This window comes from Humulus lupulus, chromosome 1 (genome assembly GCF_963169125.1).
Source record: "Humulus lupulus chromosome 1, drHumLupu1.1, whole genome shotgun sequence".
Classification (NCBI taxonomy): domain Eukaryota; kingdom Viridiplantae; phylum Streptophyta; class Magnoliopsida; order Rosales; family Cannabaceae; genus Humulus; species Humulus lupulus.
Genome location: NC_084793.1, coordinates 104,322,591 through 104,334,232, shown reverse-complemented (window position 1 = coordinate 104,334,232; position 11,642 = coordinate 104,322,591). Strand labels below are relative to the sequence as shown.

At 41.7% G+C, this 11,642-nt stretch overlaps 1 non-coding gene across 1 annotated transcript; it reads right to left on the bottom strand.

The window, feature by feature from the left end:
* Positions 1-8,488: 8,488 nt before the first annotated feature.
* On the bottom strand, positions 8,489-8,595 carry LOC133813716 (small nucleolar RNA R71). The gene has a single exon (XR_009884719.1). It is a non-coding gene; the product is annotated as a small nucleolar RNA R71 (small nucleolar RNA).
* Between the last annotated feature and the right edge of the window lie 3,047 nt (positions 8,596-11,642).

Here is an 11,642-nt window from a genome sequence, read left to right as displayed (position 1 = left end):
CGTGCGAGACCGAGACGTTTGACTTTTCTCAAATGGAGCGCTTCCCCGCTCCTGGAAAGTCTCCCTGTTTCCTTGTCTTTCCCCCGCACGCCCTTCATCCTGACCTCAAACGGGCTGAGCGTTCCTGCGGGGGGGCGAAGGATATCTTATGGGTGACGGAGGGAACCGTATAGGCGACGGTGGCTGCCACCCTTGTTGTGGCCTAGAGGGTCCGGAATTCGCCCGAGATGGGTCGGTCGCATTTGGTGCGCTCTCAGGTACCTGAGTCCTAGCCTCTGCAGGGGTTCGGTTATTCTCAGTTCCTGCAGGCACTTCCACAGGCGGGTTAGCCGGGGCCCGAGCCCAAGTACTCCTCTGGGGCCTAGGTGGAGCTGATGGCTCTGCTAGTGCCGGAGGTTGAGTCGGCCTCCTTGTGGCAGCATCTTTTCGTGGACGCCCACGGGGTCTCCGGGGAGGAACATGCACGTCCCTTGGAGGAGGGACTTGGTTTTCGCGCAGAGGCGAGGGCTGAGCCACCTGCACCTCTGCGGCTATCCTTGTCAACTCCTCATTCCGTTTGTTGGCCTCTGCCAACAGCTGCTTCAGTTGCCGGTTTTCAAGTTCCACAATAGGAACGTACCGCTCAGGATTGTAGTACATATCCTCATCTCTTGGCGGAGGAGGTGGTCCCCGGGAATCAGAAGACCCACTTCTCTCTTCAACATCCGGATTCTCCATTGGCTGTTTTCCAGGACGTCTTGGGTAATTTTCTTCAGGTGTGTTCTGATTGTTTGTGGCCATGATTTTCTCAGGGATGAATGCTTAAGGCTCTCAATGAAAGCACCAAACTGTTGATGCCGTTTTTCGTCAACAGTGAAAGGAGAGCACGTAAACAATAACTAATAATGACCAATTACAATATGACAATGCAAACACACGATTTTTACGTGGTTCAGCAGTTAAATCTGCCTAGTCCACGAGTCTTTGTTATTAAACTCAAAATTATCTCTGAAAATTCTTCAGCATGAATTCTTCAGAGTTTTCTCTCAAGGTTCAGAATTTCGGTCCATTACAATGGTGCATGACCTCTCTATTTATAGAGAAGGCTGCAGAATACTATCCCACATATTTTGGGTAGTTACTCTTTTTGTGTAAATAAAATAAATGGCTTTAAATGCCTATAATCAGATATAAAAGGAAACGTCCCCTGATGACCAGGGGACGTATAACTGACCAAATAATATCCCATGATTCTAGGGGATTTACAGTAATAAATGAGGATTACATCTCATATGGACAACACTTATAGATATACAGGTTTTTTATCATATATCTCCAAGGCCTTAGCTTCCCAGGTTTCTCGTCAGCTTTCGAGCTAGAGACATCTCCCAAGGTCACATGGCTTTCGAGATCGTATGTGCGTCGAGCTCGGGACCCCTGATCCGAGGTCATCCCTGAGGATGGATGCGTCTCCGGAGCTACCTTCCGAGATCATGAACACTTCGAGGTCACCATATTCAAGGTCGTATCGAGCCTTGACGGCTCGATATTCAATCCTGGAGCATACTTTAAACCTTATGAGTCCACTTGCTGGGAATCCAACTTTCGAGGTCATATTTAACATAGCTCGAAATATGGGTATAACAATTGATATTGAGCTTTTTGATTGGTTTATGGATATGATTTTTTGCTCTTGTGTTCATGGAATGGGTGTTAGTTTGGTTTAAGAGATTGGATGTAGTGAGCGATGACTATTGGTTTGGTTCTAGGTTGGAGATGGATGAAGTGGGTGGCAGGGTTTGGTCATTGGTGGTGTTTGGTGCACCAGTGGAGGTAGATGGATCAACCACATTTTGTTTAAGGGTGGTTGAATGTTCGGGTGTTGGTGTTGGTTGTACAGGAGCATCATTTGAGAGGCTTTCTGCCGATGACGTATTGAGTGGAGTAGTGGCAGGTGTATCTGTGTAAATTTCGTTGGCAAGTGCTACCCACTGAGAAACGGTGGTTGACTCCATGTAATTGAGACGAGTGTGAGTAGACTTGAAGGGAAAGATTGATTCAGCGAATTTTACATGATGAAAGATATAAAGATGAGATGTATTGGCATAAAGACACAAATATGCTCTCTGGGTGGAGAAGTAGCGAAGGAAGACACATGGAGTGGATCGAGGTTCAAGTTTATAATTAGTGTACGGTCGAAGCCAAGGATAACTGTAACGCCTCAGATAACCAAGATCGTTACACTGTGTAGTTAAAATAGTGCTGAACTTGCTAATCAAGTCATTTTATTAAAAATGTGATCCTAAGGTCAACAATTGGATTAGGGTTAAAATATTTTGATCATAAACGGTTAATTTTTCATTATAATAGATGTTTGGCACATGGAATCCAAAAAACAAGGTTTAAGTATCAATTTACAAACTCTCAAAAGTTATATACAGTCAGTGGCCACTCTAATGGCAAAATAAAAGTTTTAGGCTTTTGTCCCTGTACTTTCCCTCGGCCGTGATGGACGAACAGCTGACAATGTACACCTCGCCCCCAGAGCTTTACAACTCACTGTTGATCCAGCTTACCCATGCCTTTACCTGCACCATGTAGCAAGAAAACCAAAACAACAATCACATGTAGCCTTAAGGATATTCAATCAAGCTTATCTCAAATAAACATAAAGTAGAGTACGGATATTCAATTAATAAATGGTAATCACACAATCTCAAGTAATCAGGGTTGGCACCCTTAGGCCGAGCCCACTGTTGATCTAGCTGGCCCGCTCACTTAGGCCAAGCCACACTCAGTATGCTTACCATTAGCCCTGACTCCCTTAGGTCTGTCTTTCTTGTATGAAAAATCAATCTTACAAACACATAATACAAACAATCAATAATTGGGAATCTCAGTCCCATTCACAACCACGCAAGGTGCAGTTTTCTTAGCTTGAATTTTGAGCGAAGTTAATAGAACGGTCCTGAGTGGGATCCTCAGTCTTGAGCCTTGGCGATAAACCTAGTCACAGTGGCCAATGGGTAATCGTCAACTTCTAATCCAAATTAATACTTAGGAGATAAAAACTAGCCTCTGGGACCTCAATTTCTACTAAATCGGGTAGTAGAAATTGTTCTGAGCGCCTAGGTTCGAGCTCCTTAGCCTTACCAAACCTAGAAACCAACCTAAGGCAAAAATCCCTAGGCGGGCCGCGACCTGGCCCTAAGGGTCACAACTTGCCCCCAAATCAGAGGCTATACCCCCAAGGCTCAAGGGGAGGCGGGCCACGACTTGCTCCCTAAGGTTGCAGTGCGCCCCCAATCAGAGAGCACACCCAAGGCCTGAGCTGGGTCGTGGTGCGCCCCCTTCAAACCTAGAAATTCTTGGTTTTCTTCATAATTCTCCCAGCCAATTTTCCCAGAATTCAAACTCAAAAGAACCTTCCAACCACAACTAAGCCTAGCTATGGGTTAAGACCTTTAATCACATATTTTAATCATAAAATTCCTAACAATTATACTCAAATCAATACCCCAATTCAGTGGAAATCATCACCCAAATCAGAACTAACCAAGCACCTATAATTCTATCTAAATCCAACCGGAAACTCAAAGATGAAGATCTAGAATTTTACCTCAATTACAACTCAATTCTCCAGTACCCTAGCTGAATTCTCCGGGTTGTTGCTTCAATTGTTCAAGGCTTTCCCCTCAGAGTTTTCCTAAGCTTTTCCTCAGATTTAAACAACTCAACTTAATCCCCAGCTGAACTTCTTCAAACTCTAACCTTCAATCAACCCCTTTTCCTTCCCTTAGCTTCACAACACAAGTAAGAGAGAGAGAGAGAGTAACATCGTGAGGGAGGGAGGGAGGAAGAGTCGTGAGGGAGGGAGAGAGGAAGAGCTGAGAGCTTCCAAGAAATTTATTGATAAGTCTAGGGTCAAAGGAGATATATCATTTAATCCCTAAAAAGACTATTTTCCCTCCCATGTATTACTTAGCCCTTAAGTTGCTATAAGGGTAAAATGGTCATTTCCCCAATTTCCACTAATTCCTCAAACGTTCCTAATATTTACCAATTAATCCTGTCGAGTACAATTAATTACCAAATACTCATTCAATATTTAATAAATCCCAAAATATTCTCTAAATTCTCAGAAAATACCCTTGGTTCCCCCCGAGCCGGGTATTAAACCCCGCTGTGACTATTTCGCTAATCCACTCACTAGGACTGTCTCGGGCTATATACTACAAATATATCGACATAACAATGTGCTCTCAACAATTTATCACAAATAATCACATTTATGCCCTTAACGGACCAAAATTACATATATGCCCTTATAATCTAGAAAGGCCCACTTGCATATTTAATACTCATAACACATGCATATAATATATCCATATGATCATACTAATCATGCATGCCACCTAATTATGCATTTAACCATTTAATCACTCATATACCAATTATGCCCTCCCCGCATGTTAATCAAGCCCCTTAAGCCTTATTAGTGATTTTGGGTCGTTACAATAAAAAAGACAACCAAATGTTTTAAGTTTAGAATAGTTGGGAAAGGTGCCAAAAAATTTCTCAAAATGGAGAGAACATGTTGAGTGTGGGTGTAGGAAGCCGATTGATGAGGTAAACAACTATAACAAAGACATGATTCCATTAGATTAGAGTAATGGATGCATGTGTGAGTAGTGAAAGACTAGTTTCTACAATGTGACGATGTCGTCTTTCAGAGTATCCATTGTGTTTAGGCATATGTGGTGGGGTGGTTAAATGAGCAATGCCCGCGGTAGCTAAAAATGAATCAAGCACTTGATATTCCCCACCATTATCAATGTATATAATTTTAATTTTACGGTTGAAATAATTTTCTACAAGTGCTTTGAATCGAATGAAGACTTCATAGACATCAGATTTTTCATTTTAGTGGATAGTGCCATACATATTTGGTGAAGTGATCAACAAAAATGACATAGTATTTGAAGTCGTCATAGGAATACTCAAGAGAGGTCCAAACATCAGAGAAAATTATTTTGAGAGGTTTTGTAGAGATAAGAGATAGCATGTAAAATGGGAGCTTATGACTTTTATTACAACTGCAAGCATTACAACGATGATTTATTGAGGAGACAATAACTGGTAATTGAAATTTAGAAATAACATGTTTGGAGATTATAGAAGCAGGATGACTTAGATGATTACACCACTCGAATGTTGTTGTATTTACAGTGGAAAAGAAAACAAGAGGAGTTTGGTTTGTTGAAGTGATTGGCCACTCATACAAGCCATCCTTGGTTGGTCCCTTCAAAAGAATTGCTCCCACACTTAGGTCCTTCAAAAGAAAACTAGAGGGTAAAAAATCAATAGAAACATTATTGGTGAGACACATTTGAGAAATTGAAATAAGATTCTTCTTCATGGTGGGAACATGCAAAACATTATGTAATTTAAAATCACGAGTGGGTGAAGAAAGAGAAGTATAACTAGTATGGGTAATTTGAAGCCCCATGCTATCGCCTATCATGACATCATCATGAGCATCGTTCGGTGCATGAAGAGAGAGATTATTCAAGTTGGTGGTGACATGGTGAGATGCCCCACTATCAAGAAGCCACATGGAGTTTTTGTTGGCCAGTTATAGTGTAGTTGACTCGAGGTTTCCAGGGGGATGATGAAAGTGGATTTGTTGGTCAAAAACCCGAAGACTTTGGGGTTATTGATGAGTAGCCTGTATTGGTTTAGGTCAGAATTAATCAAAATTGTGAGCATCGTTTGGCTGTGTGGCCTTGAGTATTGCACGCTTAACATGTTCCAAGATAAGGACGCGGATTTCTTTCAATCCGAGAGCTTTTAGACGACAACCCTTTGTTTGGTGATGATTGAGTTTATGATTTGAAATGAGGATGCCATGGTTTATTCCGAGGATTCACAGGTGTTGGATTTGCTATTGCTGGAGGAGAGGTTGGTTGTGGTGGTTTAGAATGGCGCAACATCATTTCCTTGTTTAGAAGTTTTTCATGAAGCTCATCAAATGAGATAGTTGTATCTAGAGCGTTGAAGACATCAACAATGGATTTGTATTCCTCATCAAGACCATCGAGAACTTCTTCAATCAAGTTCTCTTCATCATATGGCTTTCCTAGAATCGCAAGTTCATCGACACGACTTCGAATGTATTGCATATATTCACTAATTGTACGTGAGCCTTTGATTGGGTTCTTTAGTTGCTCCTTAATTTGCTTAATATGACCACGAGTGGGTTTTGCATATGTGTTTTCAAGGATCATCCAAGCCTCACAGGAGGTGGTAGCATGATTTAAAAGTGGAACAATTGCAGGCAGCAATGATCCGACCATGGCGCTAAAGATTAATTTGTCCTGATACTACAATATGCTCAATCATCAATTAAAGGAGCTAGGTATACATCTATATTGATGAGTCTAGTTTTTATTATGTTTTGGTGATGTTTTTAGTAGTCTTTTATTTTGTTTTTCCTTGTTTTAGCGCGGGTTTACGCTTTGTTTGGTTGTTTTTGTGAATATCAGGAAGAATTGAGCATGTGGAAGAAAATGCCAAAGAAAGGGAAGAAATAACCGAGTTTTTCATCATATTTTGATCAAGAATGGTTCTCAACACAATTTGGAAGTGTTGGTGAAATTTTGGGATGAAAACTTGAAGAATTGAAAAATTCCTTAAGAGCCACGGCATGATCAAAGTAAGGCCGCGGCTAGGGGGAGAAACAGAAGCATGGTTTTTGAGGACATCTTCGGGCCGCGGCATAGCTATGGAGGGCCGCGGCATAGATGGGCATTTTTCCCAGAACTCGTCGATGCGGGCCGCGGCATGGCTTCAGAGGGCCGCGGCATGAAAAGGACCTCCTGCCCAGAAATTTTTATACGGGCCGCGGCATAGTGCATGTAGAGCCGCGGCCCGCCTCTCTAAAATCTAAAATCCTAGGTTTTAAAGGACGAAAAAGGAAAGAAACGTATGTACGACGAAGGGAGGAGTTCTGGTTTTGAAGGCTCAAGCTTAGAGTATTTTTACATGTTTTTTTTCTTGATGTTATCTTTAAATTCTGTTGTGATTAGCACTATGACTATGAACTAATTTTCTGTTTAGGATGTTCAATTGAATCTCTTGAATTTCTGTTATGACCTAATGCAATTTTAATTTCCTCTTCTTCAATTTTCTTCAATTCCATATAATCTGTTCTTATAGAGTGATTATTGATTGGCCATCTTTAGTCACATTCATATGTTTTTAAGTCAAAATCTGAGAAGTGAGATTTAATTATGCTATGGTTATATTGGACATAATTTGATTTAGGACGAAAGTATCTGAATTAATTGTGTAACTGTTATTAAGTTGTGGAATTTAATGCTACCTTTGTGGTTCAATTTACCATAGAAATATAGGAAATTGTCACCTAGGTTGAGTTTATAATTCATAGTATGATTATAGGCTGCTGTTTCAACTTGTTAATTGAATTAGGTAAAAAAATAAGAAGAATTCACATTTTGCATTAGGGAATAATAGGAAGGATAGTTGATGAGATTGAATATCCTAATTGTTTCTCAGTGATTGAATTAAAAGTTTTACTATTAGTTATTATTCTATTTAATTGTCGATTATTATTTTTGCACTTTATTGGTTCTTTTGTTGTATTTTACAAAAATCAAGAATTTTAATTCATCAAATAGAACAAGAAATTAATTGATTGGTAATTGATAACTCAGTCCTTGAGGACGATACTTGGTTTTACCATTTTATTATGAGTTTGCGACTGTGTGCACTTGCATAGCAAAAATATCGCAACAAGTTTTTGGCGCCGTTGCCGGGGACTGAAAATTATCAATATCAGTCTAATTAATTTTTATTCTAATTTGATTTTAATTTCTCTCGGTTCTAATCTGTTTAGTTGCTTAATTTGTCTATCTCAGGTGAATTTTGATATATGCGTGGCAGAAAAGGAAAGGACACACTTGTTCCTCTGAATCTTGAGATTGAGAAGTCTTGCAATCAAATCAGAAAGAAGAAGAGAGAGGCCCATAAATCTGTAAAGATGGCACATAATGAAGGGGATGGCAGGAATGTTCAAACTTCTGGAGTTGTACGAGGGGTTCAGGCTCAACCCAATGCTGAGAGGAGCCTGCGAGATTATGTGCTACCCACTCTGACGGGAGTACAAAATAGTATATGCCCACCAACTGTAGAGGCCAACAACTTCGAAATAAAGCCTGCTATTTTACAAATGGTGCAGTCCTCTGTGCAATTCAATGGGTTGCCCTCTGAAGATCCTCACACCCATTTGTCTAACTTTCTGGAGTTGTGTGGAACCTTCAAATATAATGGGGTGAGTGATGACGCAATCAAGCTTAGGCTCTTCCCATTTTCTCTAAGGGACAGAGCTAAAAGTTGGCTGAACTCTCTGCAGCCAAACTCCATTGTCACTTGGCAAGATCTAGCTCAGAAGTTTTTGTCCAAATTCTTCCCTCCGTCCAAAGCTACTAAATTAAGGGGAGAGATAAATAACTTTTGCCAGAATGACGGAGAGTCATTATATGAGGCGTGGGAACGGTTTAAGGAACTCCTGAGAAGATGTCTTCATCATGGCATTGAACAGTGGATGCTAGTACAGAACTTCTACAATGGTTTATGTCCGACAACCAGAACCATTATAGATGCTGCAGCGGGTGGCACTTTTATGAGCAAGAGCGCAGCTGGTGCTTATGAGCTGCTGGAGGACATGGCTACAAACAACCATCAGTGGTCTGAGGAAAGATCATCAGGAGTCAGAAAGGTAGCTGGGGTGCATGAGCTGGATGCAATTACCGCTTTAACAGCGCAAGTAGCTTCTTTGACCAAGCAGTTGCAACAGAGCAGTCTATCTGCTAATGCGGTTCAGATGGCAGTGAGGTGTGAAATGTGTGGTGGTGCTCATTCTGTCGATCAGTGCCCTATCTGTATGAATAACACCCCAATGGATCATGCTCAAGTTCAGGCGGTGGGAAATTTTCAGAGGCCACTCAATAATCCATTCTCCAACAACTACAATCCAGGGTGGCGAAATCATCCAAATTTTTCGTGCAAGAATAATCAAGGCCAACAACCTCAGTTTCAGGGCCAGTTTCAGAATAACATGCCTCAGCCACCTATGAATCAAGCTTCATCATCACAACAGCCTAGGCCTCAACAACCAATGCCTCAACCTGAGAGACCTAATGAACTGCAAGCTGCCCTGTTGACTCTTACTAATACACAGACTCAATTTATGACTGAGACCAGATCCTCTATTCGAAACCTTGAGACACAGGTTGGGCAGTTGGCCAATATGCTCAATAACAGACCCCAGGGAAACTTGCCAAGTAATACTGAAGTCAACCCCAAGGAGCAAGTTCAAGCAATCACTCTGAGGAGTGGGAAGCAAACAGAGCACCCTAGACCTCCACAGGCAGTAGTTCAGAAAAAAGAGATGGGTGCACAGTCTGATTCAGAAAGGGTTACTGAAGACCAACAGAAGTCAGAACAGAGTCCCCCAGTTGTCATTGAGCAGCCAGTTAGAGTTCCATACCCTCAGAGGCTTAGAAAGACTACCCTTGATAAACAGTTTTCTAAGTTTCTTGAGGTGTTTAAAAAGCTGCACATAAACATTCCTATTGCGGAGGCCTTGGAGCAGATGCCCAGTTATGTTAAGTTCATGAAGGAGATTCTGTCAAAGAAAAGGAGAATGGAGGACTATGAGACTATAGCACTCACTGAAGAGTGCAGCGCTATTTTACAAAGGAAGTTACCCCAAAAGCTGAGAGATCCGGGGAGTTTCACCATACCTTGCACCATTGGCAAGTTTGAATGCAAGCACGCCTTATGTGATCTGGGGGCAAGTATCAATCTGATGCCCTTATCTGTGTTTAAAAGACTTGGTTTGGGGGAGGCAAAACCAACAACTGTCACTTTACAGCTCGCAGACCGATCGTTAACACATCCACGAGGTATTATTGAGGATGTTCTTGTGAAAGTGGATAAGTTCATATTTCCCGATGACTTTATTGTTCTGGACATGGAGGAGGACACAGATGTCCCTATTATTCTTGGTAGGCCATTTCTAGCCACAGGCCAAGCTCTTATTGATGTTCAAAAAGGAGAGCTTAAGCTTAGAGTTCAAGGAGATGAGGTGGTCTTTAATGTCTTCAAGTCTATGAAGTATCCGGTGGCTAGTGACAGTTGCTTTAGTGTGGATGTGATAGAAAAGGCAGTCTCCAAGAGAAGGATGAGCAGTGATGCCTTAGAGGCAGTATTATTGGGTGATGAGGGCGATGATGATGAGGACGCTGAGATCAGAGAATGTGTCAACTGGATCAATTCTTTCTTACCATATTGGAAAAAGTTCCAAGAATTAGCGGATGCGACTGAAAAACCGCTAACCTCCATTCAGCAGCCACCACCGTTGGAACTAAAGGTCCTCCCAGATCACTTGCAATATGCTTATTTGGGAGAGAATGAAACTTTACCGGTCATTGTGTCAGCTGACCTGTCAAAGGTAGAATTGGAGAAACTGTTGAGGGTTCTAAGGGAGCATAAATTGGCCATTGGGTGGACCTTGGCAGATATTAGAGGAATAAGCCCAGCGACAGTGATGCATAAAATCTTATTGGAGGAGAATAGCAAGCCATCCATAGAGGCCCAGAGAAGACTCAATCCAGCCATGAAGGATGTAGTACTTGAGCAAATTCTTAAATGGTTGGATGTTGGGGTAATCTACCCAATTTCTGATAGTGCATGGGTGAGCCCTGTGCAAGTGGTACCTAAGAAGGGTGGAATGACTGTAGTGAAAAATGAGAACAATGAACTCATTCCGACAAGAACTGTAACGGGGTGGCGGATTTGTATAGACTACCGCAAGCTCAATAAGGCAACAAGGAAGGATCATTTCCCTTTGCCTTTCCTTGATCAGATGCTTGACAGATTGGCAGGCCACAGCTACTACTGTTTCTTGGATGGGTATTCTGGGTATCATCATATCGCTATTGCACCAGAGGATCAAGAGAAAACAACCTTTACATGTCCTTATGGCACATTTGCTTTCAGGAGAATGCCATTTGGACTATGCAATGCCCCTGCAACATTTCAACGGTGCATGATGGCCATATTTTCAGACATGGTAGACCGGTGTATTGAGATTTTCATGGATGATTTCTCTGTTTTTGGCTCATCATTTGACCTCTGTTTGGGTAATTTGAAGAACGTGATGCGTCGTTGTGAGATGGCTAATCTGGTGTTGAATTGGGAGAAATGCCATTTTATGGTGAAAGAGGGGATTGTTCTTGGCCATAAAATTTCAAGTGAGGGAATTGAGGTAGATAGAGCGAAAATTTCTACCATTGAAAGGCTGCCTCCACCAGTTTCAGTCAAAGGAGTTAGAAGTTTTCTTGGTCACGCTGGGTTCTATCGAAGATTCATCAAAGATTTCTCAAAGGTGTCTAAGCCTCTCTCGAATCTGCTTATGAATGGAGTTGTCTTTGATTTTAATGACGAATGTTTGAGGGCGTTCAATTTCTTGAAAGAAAAGCTTATTTCTGCTCCAATTGTGATAGCTCCGAGATGGGAATTGCCTTTTGAGTTGATGTGTGATGCCAGTGATTACGCAGTGGGGGCAGTTCTGGGAC